Here is a 17,771-nt window from a genome sequence, read left to right as displayed (position 1 = left end):
CCTGTAAGCTTGTAGCGCGTGGACGTTTCCTCGTTAAAAACCTTGTCAGCAAAAATCCTTTTCGGGATAAAAAAATCGGTCGAAGGAAAAGAGTGCAACGTTTGCTCGAGGATTTTTGCGGGATTTTCTGATCAGGTGCCCTATCAGTAATACCGTTTAGGCATAGATACATTCCAGTTTCTCGGAAGCTATTCGCCTTCCATGGTTCCAAACTTATAGGATCCCTTGCCAACTATCCCGAGGACACGGTACGGTCCTTCTCAATTCTGGCCCAGCTTTCCTTCATTAGGGTTTCAGATGTTGAGAGTAACCTTCCGTAGGACTAAGTCCCCAACCCCGAAATATCGGAGATTTGTTCTCCTGGAATAGTATCTTTCGATTTTCTGCTTCTGGGCAGCCATCTGAATCAGCGAGGCTCCTCGCTTTTCATCGAGTAGCTCGAGGGCCGTTGTCATGGCCTCATTGTTCGAGCCCTCATTAATGTGCTAGAATCTGGCGCTCGGCTCCCCGACTTCCACCGGTATCAACGCCTCGGCGTCGTACACTAAAGAGAAAGGTATTTCCCCGGTGCTTGATTTTGAAGTTTTTTTATATGCCCATAGCACCTCGGGCAGCGTTTCTCTCCATTTTCCCTTGGCTCTCTCTAGTTTATTTTTTAAGTTCTGAATGATAGTTTTATTTGTGGATTTGGCATGGCCGTTTGCACATGGATGGTAAGGCGTTGACAGGATTCTCTTAATTTTGTTATCTTCAAGGAACTGTGTTACCTTGCTCCCGATGAACTGCCTCCCATTATCGCATATTACATTGGATGGGATTCTGAACCAACATATGATGTGATCCCTTATGAAATTGATGACTTCCTTGTCTCTTGTGCTTCTACCCATTTTGAAAAGTAGTCAGTCATAAATATAATGAATCTAGCCTTACCTGGTGCCGTCGGCAAAGGCCGACAATATCCATTCCCCATTTCATGAATGGCCATGGTAATAAAACGGAATATAGTTGCTCGCCGGGTTGGTGGATCATGGGAGCGAATCTCTGGCACTTGTCACACTTTCGGACGAATTCTCTAGTGTCTTATTCCATACTATCCTAATAGTAGCCCGCTCTAATCGCCTTTCGAACCAAGGAATCGATGCCGAAATAATTTCCACAGGTGCCCTTTTGGATCTCCCGGAGTACATATTATGTGTCGCCTGGTCCCAAGCATACCACCAGGGGGCCATCGAAAGTTCTCCTGTATAGAGTCCCGTTTTCGTCGAGCGAGAACCGGGATGCTTTGGTTCACCGGGCCCTCAATTTTTTTGGATCTGTGGGCAGCTTCTCGTCTTTTAAATAATAAATATATTTATTTCTCCAATCCCACGTCAGACTGGTGGAGTTAATCTCTGTGTGACCTTCCTCGACCATTAATTTAAACAATTAGACAACAGCTCTGGGGAGTAGGTCTTCTTCTTTAGCAGAAGATCCCAGATCCGCGACGGCATCAGCCTCGCTGTTCTGCTCTCGAGGTACATGGACTAAGGTCCATTCTTTGAAGTGACGTAACGCGACTTGGATTTTGTCCAAGTACCTCTACATCTTGTCCTCTCGAGCTTCGTAGCTCCCATTCACCTGGGCTCCCAACCCTTTGGCCTATTCTAAACCTGCATTCATAGCCTCTTACTCGGCTTCATTGTTAGTCAATTTTGCGATTTTTATGGATTGTATGGTTATGCCGCCAACAGGTGGCTTTAGGACTATACCGAGCTCGGATCCTCTTGTATTTGTGGTGCCGTCTATGAATAGGGTCCATACGCCGGAGGACGTGCCTAATTTAAATAAAAGTTCCTTCTCTACCTCGGGTACAAGGGATGGCGAGAAATCGACCACGAAGTTTGCCAAAATTTGGGACTTGATGGCTGTTCGAGGTTGATACACGATATCATACCCTCCGAGTTCAATGGCCCATTTGGCCAATTGACCTGATAACTCAGGTTTATGCAGTATGCTCCGGAGGGAGTACGTTGACAGAACACAGATACGGTGACACTGAAAATAAGGCTTCAGCTTACGCGAGGCGCTTATCAGCACGAGAGCTAATTTTTCTAGATGGGGATACCGGGTTTCGGCGTCCCCCAAGGTTCGGCTTACGTAATAAACAGGAAATTGTGTACCATGCTCCTCTCGAACTAGTACGCCGCTTACCGCTATATTAGACACGGGCAGGTACAAGTATAGCATTTCATCCTCCTTGGGCGTGTGCAGCAAAGGTGGGCTAGTCAGGTATCGAAGTTGCTCTTTTTTTGTGTAGAGAGAAGAAATGGTGTCTTTGTCTGATGACCTTAATATGAATCTGCCCAGGGCCGCTATCCACCCTGTTAGCCGTTGGATGGCTTTTAAATAGTTCACCACCGCGATTTTTTAATGACCTTTATCTTGTCGGGATTGATCTCGATCCCCCTGTTTGAAACCATGAAGCCCAGGAATTTGCCCGAAGGCACACTTCTCGGGGTTGAGCTTCATGTTGTAACTTCTGAGGATGTCGAAAGTTTCCTACAAATGGGTCAAATGGTCCTCTGCGTGCAGTGACTTGACTAGCATATCATCAATATATATCTTTATTGATTTACCTACTTGATGCTCGAACATTTTATTAACTAGGCGCTGGTACGTTGCCCCTGCATTTTTTAGCCCGAAGGGCATTACGTTATAGCAATATGTACCATACTTTTGTGATGAATGAGGTTTTTTTCCTCTCCTCGAGGTTCATCTGGATTTGATTATACCCCGAGTAGGCATCCAAAAAAGTGAGGGTCTCGTGGCCGGTCGTAGCATCAATCAGAAGATTTATATTAGGCAATAGGAAGGAATCTTTGGGGCAGACCTTATTCAAACCTTTATAATCTACGCACATTCTTAGCTAATTTCCCTTTTTGGGCACTACTACTATGTTGGCCAACCATTCGGGGTACTTTACCTCTCTAATGGATCCGATTTTAAGAATTTTCGCTACCTCTTCTTTGATGAAGGCATGTTTTTCCTTGGACTGCAGTCTTCTCTTCTGCTTCACGGGTTTGAATTTGGGATCAATGCTCAGCCTGTAGGAGGTTATTGCCGACGGGATTCTTGTAATATCTAGGTGGGACTAGGAAAATCAGTCGATATTGTTACTAAGAAATTGAATAAACCCTATCTTGAGTTCGGGGGTCAACCCCGTTCCTAGGTATACCTTACGACACGGTAGGTGCTCGATTAAAATGGTCTGTTCCAGCTCTTCGACTGCCGATTTAGTCACATTCGATTCTTCGGGGTCAATGAAGGTTTGGAGGGAAAAGAAATATTCCTCATCATCCTCGGGGGCCTGTGTGTTTCTATCCTCGTCCGGGATCGGGCATGTGGGGATCGGCGCCTCATGGTGGACCGCGAACATTTCTTTCGCTGCCCGTTGTTCTCCATATATGGTTGTGACGCCATCCCTCATGGGAAACCTTATCACCTGATGCAAGGTTGATGTTACTGCCCTCATGCTGTGTATCCAAGGCTGCCGAGTAATGCATTGCACCTCATGTCACCGTCGATGACCTGAAACTCGGTGTTTTAAATCGCGCCGGACATGTCGATTAGGAGGATGATCTCTCATTTCGTTACTTCAACGGTCATGTTGAACCCGTAGAGGATTCGAGGGACGAGAATGACTCGATTGAGTAGCCCCAACTGTTCTACTACCTCTGATCCAATTATGTTGGCCGATCTGCCTGGATCCACGAGCACGCGCTTTATCCTGGTATTGTTTAAAAGAAACAAGATCACCAGCGCGTCGCTATCCGGTTCTATCATGGCCTCGAGGTCCTACTCATTGAACCGGACCACGATGTCGGGTCGGTCCTTCTTCCGTAGTGGATGTTCTCGTTCGTTTGAACATGGGTCCTTGGGGAACGTCAGTTCCCCCAATAATCATGTAGACGTCATGTCGGAGAACCTTCCCTTCCGCCCGGGTTGAATTCGGTGGTGTACCGACATCTGGAGCAGTCGTGTCCCTCTCCCTGTTGTTTAAGGTTTTGGTTCCCCATTTTTCTCACTGAGCTAGGATCTCTGCCCTTAAATCGAAGATCTTGGATAAGAAAAAGCATGAATGATAACTTGCGTTGTGTAACGAAACCAGCAAGAAAATAATCACTATTATTTTTAGCCCCTCGGTGGGCGCCAAACTATTTGCCGTGAAAATGGTAATAACAATTAAATTTGTAAATGGGACTCTAAAAATACGTAATCTATTTTTATGCTAGTTGTTAGAGCAGCGGATGCTAGATATGTGAAGTTCAATTGGCGAAATACAAGCTAAAATGGGGTAGTAATTAAACCGAGGGGCTTGCTACCCGGACCTCGGACTGATCAGTGAAAGGCCTCGAGGTCGATGCCTGGGCTCGAGTTCAAGCTATCGGGAGTAACTGGGAAGGGAATAACAGTTAGGATATAATTAAAGAAGGCTCTTTGTGGCCAATATCAAGCAATAAATGAAGAACAAGTATGAAGGTAATAAATGGGAGGGGTAGCCTCGAGCATGTAAGTTAGAGAGGAAGAAAAGAGAAAGTTGTTATTGATCTTGTGTAGAGTAGTTGGAGCAATAGCCGAGGCTTACAAAGTGAGGGGGATCCCCTTTATATAGGAGGGGAATCCCGTTATAGTACAAAATGCATTAACTGTAAGGGCATGGAGATGGGACGGATGGACGTGACACCTTCAGACAGGCCCTGGATAGGTCAGCTTTGTCAGATTTAGCCGTGTGCATTGGGAATTCCCCTCTCGCATAGTATAGTCGTTAGTACGCAATGCCCTCCGGGGCCGGTACCTGATGACCCCCGAGGGTGGGTCTTGACCTCGGCTTCGATCCTCGAAGAGTATGACCGCGAGACGACCTAATGATGGGGAAATCAGGCCCCCGAATTTACCGCATACAGCAAGAATGAAAACACATAGGTTTTGAATCTTAAAACTTAATTAGAGACGCACCAGTTGAAGAAAGGTGCAGAATATGAAGCAAATAATGTTCCAATATCTAGCTTTCGCTTTCAGCCTGCTAGATCAGCAAGTATCACAAATAGCAGAAGAGAAAGAGAACTTTTAACGTGTAAGAGTGCTTTTTTATTAACTCAATATTCTGTCTAATGAGAGTAGAAGAAAGCATATAAATAGTAGTTTGAAAGCTAGGTAAAAAAGGTAAGAATCAAATTGTTCAGTGATTGGAGTATCTCGGAATCAATTAAAGTAAAATCAGTCCAAGTCTTCCCTTAATTAAGGGAATTAGTTCAAATGGTAAAGAGCAGGTGACAAGTAAGGAAAGAAATCACACATAGCTGGAGTATACCAAATAAAGAAAGACTTCAAACAGTGAAAGTATAAAACAGGTAATTAGGGATAGGTAAATAAAGTTCTAATTAGGAAAATAATCCGTAAGAATCAAGTAATAATGCAGACAGAGTAAGGGAAAATTAATTAAGGCAAGGATATCAATCAAATTGACTAAAGAAGCAAGAATCAAACGTTTAAAGGAAAGTAGTCAAATTAAACCAAAAAATAAGGGATTCAGAGTAATCAAGGATTCAGAAGATCATGAAAGAAGAAGCATGCTTAGCATATAAAATGAGGTAAGGCCTGAACAGTTAGGATTTCACACAGCCCCGACAACGACATCGATTCAAAGAGAAGCATACAAGTTTTGCATGAATGGCTAGTACAAACACAAGTTCATAAAATTAGTGAAAGTTTGAACTAAGAAGATTCAATAGAAACATACTAGGACAGGTAAATCATGAGAAGTCACAAGAAACTAAGGCAAGAACACAGTCAGAAGTACCCATATCAGAAACCAAACAAAAAAACCCAAAACATTAGGGTTTTCAGTACAAACGGGCTAGAGTTACAACAGGTTCATAAAATTAGACAAAATGTGTGAGAGTCAGAAGTTTAAATACAAAGAATCATTAAACAAAGTTTTAAATGAAATTCTGAAAACCCTAATTTTAGAAAAGGTGAAGAAATCACTTGAAGTCAAATGATTCTGGTAGAGAATCACAAGGCTATTGTAAAACACACAAGAAAAAACTCAAATTGTCCTAGATCTGTACAGATCTAGGAGGTTTAGAAATGAAGTTAGGGTTTCACAGAAAACCATACAGAGGTGAAGAAAGATACTGAAAAACCCTTAGATCGTGGCTAACATAGAACGATTTAACTCGAAATCACACCAGAATGGCCAAGAAAAAGCAACAGATGAACCTTAGATGCAAGTTGGCATGGCCCTGGTCCCTTGAGCGCCTTAGGGATGGCAAGAATGACATGAGAGAAACCACTAGAGGCCTGAGAGATGATGAGAGGTCACCGGAGATGGCCATGGATGGTGGGTCGGTGTTTGGAGATTAGGGTTTAGGTTGAGAGTGTTTTGAGAGTAGAGAGGATTTTAGGGCGGTGGGGTGGGTTGTAAAATGAATTAGGTTTGGGGGGGGGGTATTATTGGTTGGTTTAATTAGGAAAGGGAGAACCTGGGCCATCGATCAAAATGATCAACGGCCAGGATTTGGCTCGTATTGGGTCGGGTATTTTAATCAGAAATTGGGCTGGGTAATTTAGGGTCTGGTTTGGGCTGAATTGGGATTGGGGAGGGGTTGGAATTGGGATGAAATTAAAATGCAATTAGGCTAGATTTTAAATAGTCATTTCAACACTATATAATTTATAATAAATAATAAATGATTTCTGAAAAAATAATTTCGCATACTAAAATGATTTAAAATAGTTGTTTAATATTTTAAAAATCTAAAAGACCAAATTATGCATTAATAACGTAATTATGCATTAATAGGACTAGTATTGCAAATATATGCAAATTGGCTTTAAAATATAAATACAATTATATAAAAAATGTACTAAAAATATTTAAGCAATATTTTGGCATAAATATAGAATTTAGATGGCTAAATTACCACAAAAATAATTTGGAGGATAATCTTTGGAGATTTTATAAGTAAAAAGGGAAGAAATAACTCAATTTAAAGCCTTTAAAATTATATAAAAAAGTTTCTGCATGCTTATATATGCATATATGCTATTTTGAAAGTATTAAAAATATATATAGGAAAACAATTGGGTATCAACAGCTGCCCCTCTTTACACGGAAAGGATGAAAGAGTTTTCGGGTAAAGAAATGACAGTTAATTTTGACCGGGTGGGATGTTTTGAAAGACAGAGGCCGAGCTCCGGTCTTCGAGTTTCCTACATATCCCTGGTCTTATAGGAATCAGGCCATATGTAGTTCTGGATTCCTCGTCGGAACATGCCGATGAAATCATTGCATTAACAAACATGAGGTGCAAAAGCGCCTATGGTGAGCGGTTAAGGTTCGAGACAGTTGAAGGAACTGGAGCGAGATCGCTCCTTCTAGGATAGCGGTTGCTTATTGGTTACCTGCAGATAAAAGATGCTACAAACATGTATTTTCAACGATTTAAACATGATGCAGATTCCCTTTGGACCATGAAGGTTGTCTTTTTACGGTTAAAGATGACGTCCTTGGACCATGACGTCCTAGGCTATGAACTGTTTAGTGAGGGATTCGCAAGCCATGAAATGATGTTCTCGGGCCATGACAAATGGTGCCTCCGAACCATGACGCCATTGAATAATGATATGCAAATTTGAGGGATCCTCAGGCCATGGCATGGTGTCGTCCAGCTATGAGATGATGCCTTTTAGACTATGGCGCCTTTGGATAGATTGACGATATTTTAGCCCATGATATGCAATAATCATGATGTTAATAAGACAAGGCTTATTCTTGTGAAATGAAAGGCAGATCTTAGACCGATTGAAAAGCAAATAGATAGTACTAGAATTAGAGCAATATTTGTGCAAAGAGGGACAATGCTTAGTCCCATGCAGATATGGAGGCAGGGATTAGCTTCATGCAGATATAGAGGCAGCTATTAGCCTCATGCAGATAGGGAGGTAGGGATTAGCCTCATGCAAATATGGAGGCAAGGATTAGTCTCATGAAAATGTGGAGGCAAGGATTAGCCTCATGCAGGTGGAGGCAAGGATTAGCCTCATGCTAATATGGAGGCAAGGATTAGCCTTATGCGGGTATGGGGGCAGGGATTAGCCTCATGTAGACATGGAGGCAAGGATTAGCCTCATACAAATATGGAGGCAAGGATTAGCCTCATGCAGATATGGAGACAGGGATTAGCCTCATGCACATAGGGAGGCAAGGATTAGCCTCATACAAATATGGAGGCAAGGATTAGCCTCATGCAGATAGGGAGGTAGGGATTAGCCTCATGCAAATATAGAGGAGAGGATTCGCCTCATGCAGATGGAGGCAAGGATTAGCCTCATGCGAATAGGGAGACAAAGATTAGCCTCATGCAGGTATGGAGGCAGGGATTAGCCTCATGTAGACATGGAGGCAAGGATTAGCCTCATGCAAATATGGAGGCAAGGATTAGCCTCATGCAGATATGGAGGCAGGGATTAGCCTCATGCAGATATGTGGGACAGGGATTAATCCCATGCAAAGAGCGAGTATCAAATAAGAGTAGTGTATGTCTTAGCTAGAGATATGTTTAATATCTAATGGCCGGATTGATAGTGAATTTGCTTCGTGTATACATGTTTGCGAGTGCTATCGTTACGTCAAATGTGCCTGCGTTCAAAGAAAAATTGTAAATTCTGTGGGGGAGGTTGGTTCGTACTTCTGTCTGCTGGCCTTGCTCCATTCCCGAGGCCCTTTTGAGTTTCCCTAGGTGACACCTGACTGTTATGGAAATAGAGTTTTTTTTCGAAAAATATGCAATTGTTGATAAAAATAGAGATATTTTAGAAATATATTGATACATTAAGTAATTTTGATGAACTAGTGACTGTGACACATCTCAAAGGCATTACAGGTCTCTTATATCGGAATTTTCAGGGTTCTCCTCAAAATTCTGCCCCAGTTTAGTAGATGATCCTTCGGTTGTTTGCGGATGAAAGGCCTTGCTGAACCTTTTTCGGAATTTGGAGAATCCTTCTCAAAATTCTTCCCCAATTTTTTAACTAATTATTGACTGTCTGACATATGTCGGCTTGGCTGGACTTGTTCCGGAATTTTGAGGGTGCTCCTTAAAATTCTGCCCTAGTTTCTGATTTTGGAGAAAATGGAAATTTATTATGATATGACCGAGCTCATAAGGCTGCCTACGTATTCCCTTTTAAACGGGAATCAGGTCAAGCGTAGTTCAATTATATTAGATGAGAAAAATGTAAATAATATAATCATAGTATCTCTTGACTGCGTCTGAATTGATTGGTTTTGGCCAGATTTCTCCATCAATCGCTACAAGTATGAGTGCTCCTCCTGTCAGCACCCTATGAACCATGTACGGATCTTGCCAGTTAGGAGAGAATTTCCCTTTGGCTTCATCTTGATGTGGGAAGGTCTTTTTCAACACCAATTGACCTGGTGCAAATTGCCTTGGTTTGACCCTTTTGTTGAAAGCTCTGGACATTTTGTTCTCATAAAGTTGGCCGCGATACACTGCATTCATCCTCTTCCTATCGATAAGGGACAATTGTTCATAGCGACTCCTTATCTACCCTGCATCGCTGAGTTCATCTTCCTGCATGATTCTTAAAGATGGAATCTCTACCTCGGCTGGAATGACAGCCTCGATACCATAAACCAACATGTAAGAGGTTGCCCCGATTTATATGCGAACTGTAGTGAGGTATCTCAATAAAGCAAAAGGTAGCTTCTCATGCCATTGTTTGTGGTTCTCTACCATTTTCCTTAGTATCTTCTTGATGTTTTTGTTGGCGGCTTCTACGGCTCCATTCATCTGAGGTCTATAAGCTGTAGATTTCTTTTGTTTGATTTTGAAAGTTTCACACATAGCTTTCATCAGATCACTGTTGAGATTGGCGGCATTATCAGTAACAATGGATTTGGGAACACCGAATCGGCAAACAATTCGATTCTTGACAAAATCTGCGACAACTTTATTGGTTACAGCTTTGCAAGATGCAGCCTCTACCCATGTTGTTAAATAATCAATGGCTAACAGAATAAACAGGTGTCCGTTTGAAGTAGTAGTCTCAATCGGAGCAATAACATCCATTCCCCAAGTGGTGAATGACCAAGGAGAGGTTGTTGCATTGAGCTCGTTTGGCGGCACTTTTATCATATTGGCATGCACTTGGCATTGAAAGCATTTGCGGACATACTGGATGCAATCCATCTCCATGGTCATCCAAAAGTAACCGGCCCTGAATATCTTTTTAGCCATGACAAAGCCATTCATGTGCGTGCCGCAGGTCCCGACATATACATCCTCAAGTATCTTAGAGCTTCCATTGGGTCGACACATCTTAGTAAACCCAAATCAGAAGTTCTTCTGTACAAGTTTCCTCTGCTGTGGAAGAAGTGATTGGACAATCTCCGGAGGGTGCATTTCTGAGTGTGGGTTGCATACTCCGGATATTCTCCCTTCGACAAATACTCCTTGATGTCATGGAACCAAGCTTTCCATCTATTTTTTCTTCAACATGAGCATAATATGCCGGTTGATTATAGATCTTCACAAGAATATGATCAATATAACTCGTATTTGGATGTTGTATCATAGATGACAAGGTGACCAATGCATCGACAAACTCGTTCTAAATTCTGAGCATATGTCGGAATTCTATCTTCATGAACCTCTTTCTCAATTCCTGCACATAGTGCAGATATAGCAATATCTTGGAATTCTTGGTAGCCCACTCTCCTTGTACATGGTGCACAAGCAAATCCGAATCACCGATTACCAGCAACTCCTAAATGTTCATGTCGACTGCCATGTTGAGCCCTAGTATGCAGGCTTCATACTCTGCCATATTGTTGGTGCAAGAAAATCTGAGTTTAGCAGATACCTGATAATGTTGACCCATTTTTGATACTAGAACTGCTCCAATGCCCCCTCCTTTAAAATTTGCAGCTCCATCAAAGAACATCTTCGAATCGTCGTATGCTTCGGTAATGTCTTCTCCTACGAACGATACTTCTTCATCAGGAAAATACATTTTCAAGGGTTTGTACTCTCCTCCTACCGGATTTTCCGCAAGGTGATCTGCCAATGCTTGTCCCTTGACCCCCTTTTGAGTTACGTAGACGATGTCGAACTTACTCAACAATATCTGCCATTTCGTCAACTTTCCAGTTGGCATGGGTTTCTGGAATATGTACTTCAGAGGGTCCATCCTGGATATGAGGTATGTAGTGTAGGCACAGAAGTAATGCCTCAATTTCTGAGTTGTCCAGGTCAAAGCACAGCAAGTGCGTTCAAGTAGAGAGTATCGTGCTTCATAAGGTGTGAACTTCTTACTCAAGTAATATATGGCTTGCTCCTTTCTTCATGTCTCGTCATATTGTCCCAAAACACATCTGAAGGCTCCATCTTATATAGATAGATAGAGTAGCAAATGTTGTCCTAGTTCTGGCGGGACCAGAACTGGTGGTGTGGACAGGTACTCCTTGATCTTATCAAAAGCTTTCTGACAATCCTCTGTCCAGCTTGTTTCAGCATCTTGCCTCAGCATCTTGAAGATGCGTTCACATATGATTGTAGACTGTGCTATGAAGCGACTGATATAGTTGAGACGTCCTAGGAAGATCATCACATCCTTTTTGCTCTTATGCGGTGGTAACTCCCGAATATCCTTGACTTTAGACGAATCCAGCTCGATTCCTCGACGACTGACGATGAATCCCAATAATTTCCCCGCGGGAACCCTGATTCACACTTTGCAGGATTTAGTTTAAAATTGTACCTCCTTAGCCTGTCAAAGAACTTTCTCGGGTCATCTATGTGATCTATGGCCCTCTTGGATTTGATAATGACGACGTCCACATACACCTCTATTTCATTGTGGATCATGTCATGGAAGATAGTTGTCATGGCTCTCATGTAAGTGGCCCCAGCATTCTTCATACCGAATGGCATCATCTTGTAATAGTATACACCCCAAGGTATGATGAAAGTTTTCTTCTTTGCATCTTCTTCATCCATCCAAATCTGGTGATAACCCGCGAAGCAATCTACAAAGGATTGGAGTTCATGCTTGGCACAATTATCGATCACGATGTGTATATTTGGCAGTGGGAAGTCAATCTTGGGACTTGCTCTATTTAAATCCCAATAGTCAACACATACTCTGACCTTCCCATCTTTCTTCGGAACTGGCACAATGTTAGGTAACCAGGTTGGGTACTCAACCACCCTGAGAACTTTGGCTTTAATCTACTTGGTAACTTCCTCCTTGATTTTCAGGCTCATATCTGGTTTGAACTTTCTGAGTTTCTGTTTTACTGGCGGTCATGTGGGATTAGCGAGCAGCTTGTGAGCCACTATGGACATGCTCAAACTAGTCATGTCATCATATAACCATGCAAAAATATCCTCATACTCTTTTAGGAAGCGAATGTACTCTTCCTTCTCTGTTGGTGACAAGTGAATGCTGATGTGAGTCTCCTTGACGGTCTCGGCGTCTCCCAAATTTACTGCTTCGATCTCGTCCAGATTGGACTTAGGCTTATTTTCAAAGTTTTCAACCTCCCTAACAATTTCCTCGGGTATCTCATCTTCTTCATCTTAATCACTATTCTCATGTTGTGTTGCCTCATTACATGTCACAGTCACTGGTTCATCAGGAAAAGTAATAATAACGTTGTAGAAAGTAAAAGTGTAAAGATAGTAGTGAATAATAAAGAGCAAATGCATTTTATTAATACTGAAAAATTATCCAGACAAAGTACAGCTCGATGAATCGAGCATTTATTTTGAAACAAGTAAATCTTGAACAAAATTACGGGAAATCTTAAATGCCTAGAATGGCTATAGAAGTAAAATCTGCCAAGCTACCCAGGGACTCGGCAGGCTCGGGATGGTGTGGCGATCCAGTTCCTGAGAACAGCTCCCTTTTTTACGGTCTGAATAGTGAGGCCTTCTTCCTCCTCGATTATGGCACTGAAGTCCATGTCCTCATCCTCCAAGAACAAATTCTTCAACCCAGCTAGTGCTTCCTCTTCTGCAGTCCCCCATATCGTATCAGCTTGGTGAAAAGCTTGTTCTTAACGTGGCACTGGCTATTCAAGAGGGTAGTATGGTTCACGCCATGGAGGCGACCAATTTCTATACTCTTGCCATGTGTACTAGTATCCGAGCCCAAATGTGGTACCATGATTTTTTAGTTGTATCAGTTTAGGGATACCTTGAAGGTTCTTTCCTAATTCTTTGTCGGGTTCATATCCAGACCAAGCCAGTATACTTTCTATTTTACCACTCCACCATTTATCCTTCTTGACGGCGTTGACCTGTTCAATGTGATGATAGGTTTCCCCTCCTAGCCTTCTTTTATGTCCAATAGCCGGGATGGTTTGACTAGTGTAAATGGGGTTACTCCCGTCTTCGTGAATGATCACCTCGTGACGATTCCATTCGAATTTCATGACTTGATGTAGTGTGGAAGGTACGGCTCCAGCAGCATGGATCCATGGTCGGCCCAACAGAAGATTATATGAGGCGGGTATGTCAAGCACTTGAAACTCGACATCGAACCAAGTTGGCCCCATCTGCAAGCAAAGGTTGATTTCCCCAATCGTGGCCCTTTGGGACCCATCGAAAGCTTTCACGTTCATGCTTTCTATCCGTATTTAATGAAAACCTTTGTCCAACCTTTTCATAGTGTCCAACGGACAAATATTGAGGCTAGAACCTCTGTCAACCAAGGCTCTGGCAATGAATTTGTCTTCAAATTGCACTGTGATATGCAATGCTCGATTGTGATTCAATCCCTCAGGTGGCAGTTCATCTTCATGGAAGATAATCTTTCAACTTACCATTACTTGCCCTACCATATTGGTCATTTCTCCACCAGTGATGTTATTGGGTACATAAACCTCGCTTAGCACTTTCATTAAAGTGTTCTTATGTGCCTCTAAATTTTACAAAGGTGATAGGATATATATCTGAGCAGGGGTTTTGTTCAAATGGTCAACGACGGAATACTCTTTTGCTTGTACTTTCCTCCACAGGTCATCTAGCCCTGTCTCAATGACAGGCTGCCTGGTAGTGGTATCATTACTTGGTCCCCCCAAATGTTCAGGTGTATAGACTCTTCCAGTCATAGTCATTCCTTGTGCAGCATCAGATTCCTCTACCTTCGCCGAGCTTCGGCAACGTAATCCTATGGTATTTCTTTTGAGTCGAATGGAACTGAGCAGCTACCTCAACCTGGATTAGCGACTGAGTATGTACCACAATAGGAGTAAGTGTGACTGCAACTTTAAAGTCATCGCCTTCTCAAATGAGCCCAATCGACCCCTCAGGGTCCCATTCTTCGTTCGTCTCTATCACATGTACTCCACCACATCTATGATCAGGGAGGGGATTGTTGCGGACATTAGGCAAAACTTCCTTTGCATGTATGACCTTGTTGTCAATTAGCGTCTGGATCTTATCTTTCAATGTTCGACACTCATCAGTGGTGTGCCCTTCATCCTGGAATGGTACGCACAAGTTTTGTTTTGATTGACCGATTGGGATAGATTCTCTGATGCTACAACAGGAATGGGGGTGACATAACCAGTGGCTTTCAACCTTTCATACAGTTGGTCGATAGGTTCAGCAATGGCGGTGTATTGTCTAGGTGGCTTGCGGTCGAAATTGGGTCTTGGTCTTGGAAATTTTTGGCGAGTTGGAGGTGACTGAAAATGGGATGGTTGGGAGTTATAGGTTTGATGGACAGTGGCCAGTTGGGAATATCTGGGGGATAAAAGCTGATATGTAGGTGTTGATGCTTGGTATGTGGGCAGAGGTGTTTGATATGTGGGTGGAGTCGTTTGATAGATAAGTGGAGATTTTGGACCCCGGGCCACCATTACTACCCCAACATCTCTCTTCTTCGATATGCCACCTAATTGTAATGCCTTATTCGTGGCCTGTAGTACCTCAAAATTCGTTACCATCCCGCTCTTGATTCCTTCCTCGATCCTTTCTTCAAGTTTGATGATATCAGAGAATTTATGATTTTCGATAACCATCAACCTTTCATAATATTGCGGATCTTGTGCTCTGATGGAGAATTTGTTCATTTGTTCTTCATCCAAAGATAGCCTGACCTTGGCCGCTTCCGACCTCCAATGAGTAGCATACTCACGGAAGGTCTCAGTAGGTTTCTTCTTAAGATTTCGAATGTAGAAAATATCTGGTGCGTTTTTTGTATTTAACCTGAATCGGTCCATGAAATCTGATGCCATACTTACCCAATTGTACCATTTATTGGGATCTTGGATGATATACCAGAACAAAGCATCCCCAGTAAGACTCCTCATAAAGAGCTTCATCCGGATATTTTCTTCTTTCCTGACCCCGACAAGCTTGTCATAATAGGTCCATAGATGAACTCTGGGATCACTTGTGCCGTCGAACATCTCAAACTTGGGAGTTTTGTACCCTTCTGGCAGTTCCACATCTGGCTATATGCATAGGTCTTCATAGTTCAAACCTTCTATTCCTCTGTCGCCTTCAACACCCTGAACTCGGCTTGTCAACTTCTTAAGTTCTTCAGCCATGTTTTTGATGAGCAGGTCCTTCTCGAAGGAATCTGGTGTATAGGATATTGGTTGGATGGAGTGAGGTGTGGTTTCTACGTATATAGGGTTTCTTTGATGGGTTCCAGGGACTTGGGTGTAATGATGGTCAATAGTGGAGTTTTGAGGATAGGGAATGGGTTGTGGTATGTTTTGGGGAGTGTGGTAAGTGGTGGTTGGTGGGTGCTAAATTGGTTGATTGTGATATTCTGGTGGAGTTGGTATTGGCAATGGATTTAGATTTTGGGGTGGAGTCGCGTATTGATTTGGCGCTGGAGGATTTTGTAGAGGTTGGTTTTGTGTGTTCTAGGGAGATGCTGGGTTCTTTGTATTTTGTTGGTGGTTGTCGGGGACATTTAAGGTGAGTGACCAGTTTGCCAAGTTGCAAACCTGCTCAAGTTCTCCTTGTAGTTCCAGTATTTTTTGTTCCAGTCTCAAGACTAGATCATTTGGGGCCGGAGTACTACGGCCATCTAAGGTTTCTGCATTCTCAACATTCTCCTTTCGGATGCCACTTAAATCGTCCATTTTTGCTTTTCCTTTTCCCTTTGTGTTGCTTGGAGAAGGAGGAGGTGGAGGGCCTCTAGATCTGGTATGATGCGCTGATGAGGCTAGTATGAGTGAACCAACCTAAGGGGAAGGGAATAAAAATAAGGAAAAAAACAAAAAGGTAACAAGTCAGTGAAGGTTCTGAAACATTTGCAGTATTTAAACATATATTGCAGAAAGGTAAATTCGCATCTTAATTTTGGAGCCTCGTTGTGACCGAGGTAGGCCTAGCGACAAATAAATTTGGAGAACTTTAAATGACAATAAATACTTCATTAATAATATAACAATAGACGAATCCCAAAATGACACTATGATAATAAAAATTAAGTCACCACTGGCACTTGGCCTTATTACATTTGGGAAAGCAAATAAATCTAGCCTATTTGGTCCTAGAAGGACCTTCCCCAGATTGATCTTCCTGACTCCATCATATAGGTCCCCCAGCCCGCGTAGACCCAGCAGAAAGTATACTCTGGCCAAATGTCCTCCCTCAGCTCTTTTAGCGTTCTGGCAATCCTCGATCCTCTTTATGACTTTACCTTCTAGCTCCACTATTCCTCACTCCAGATATTCCAGTTTCATGTTAGAAGTGATTGCTATCTCTTTCCATTCTTCAATCAACCTCACATTCCTCTCATGTATTTCCTGATGCTCATTCTCAGAGTCGTGGACCCTCTTGCGCAACCTGTTGTATTTGACTTGAGCTTCATCTTCTTCATCAATGATTCTATTCCCTCTACCGGCTCCTGGCATCACCATTCCTTTTAGATTGTCCTCTAGCCATGCTGGGTAGAGAGGCTCACACCCTGCATGATACCTGTCTGGCTCAACGGTGTTCTTTTCCACAATGATTTTGCAATGCCACATGTGCTGAGCTTGGCACTTGTAAGGGACGTTGTCATCTTGAAAGTCTGCCCTGAAATTGTTTATCTTGACAACCCTGGGTACAGCCTGTTTCCTGCCTGCTTGCCTCATAACTCGGATAGGAACATAAGGGTATATCCCTCTCAACCCAATCAGCACCAAGTATGGAGCGTCCCTGAATCTGATGATGAATTTGTTTGTTGGGAACCATTCAAACATCCATTGCACCCGTTCCTCGGTCAGATTGTCGAAGAATTCTACTCATTCTTTGGCGCTTTTCAGCTAAGCAAATCTGTCTGGAATGTAAATCATTCGCTTGGGGTGATGGAAGGCAATATGGTCGCTCCTAGCCCTTCCCGGAAATTCTTGGCGGTAGTGACCCTTTTGAAAACGTTCTAACAACCACAACTGCAGCAATAAGTTACAACCCTCGAAATGTTTGACCCCTCTTTGACAGCGCTCTAGAGCCCTGTAGATGTCGGCTATGATAATGGGGACTATAGTGTATGTCTGTCCATTGATCCCTTCCATCAAAGTCTAGGAGACCATGGTCAACCTAGTGTGGATTCTTTCCCTTTTCATTGGGAATACTATCAGGCCTAAGAAGCATATAATGAACATGAACACTCTACGGTGGATGTGGCCTAGAGAGGTGAGATAGATATCATCATGGTTGGTACGGTAGGACTTGCTATGGCCATACCTCTCA

At 42.8% G+C, this 17,771-nt stretch overlaps 1 protein-coding gene across 1 annotated transcript in view; it reads right to left on the bottom strand.

The window, feature by feature from the left end:
• LOC104214543 (protein neprosin-like) overlaps positions 1-17,771 on the bottom strand; it is a 44,254-nt gene that overhangs the window by 10,053 nt on the left and 16,430 nt on the right. The window lies entirely within an intron of this gene.

This window comes from Nicotiana sylvestris, chromosome 8 (genome assembly GCF_000393655.2).
Source record: "Nicotiana sylvestris chromosome 8, ASM39365v2, whole genome shotgun sequence".
NCBI classification, from domain to species: domain Eukaryota; kingdom Viridiplantae; phylum Streptophyta; class Magnoliopsida; order Solanales; family Solanaceae; genus Nicotiana; species Nicotiana sylvestris.
Note: the sequence above shows the minus strand (reverse complement) of the source record. Positions and strands in the feature narration are given on the sequence as shown.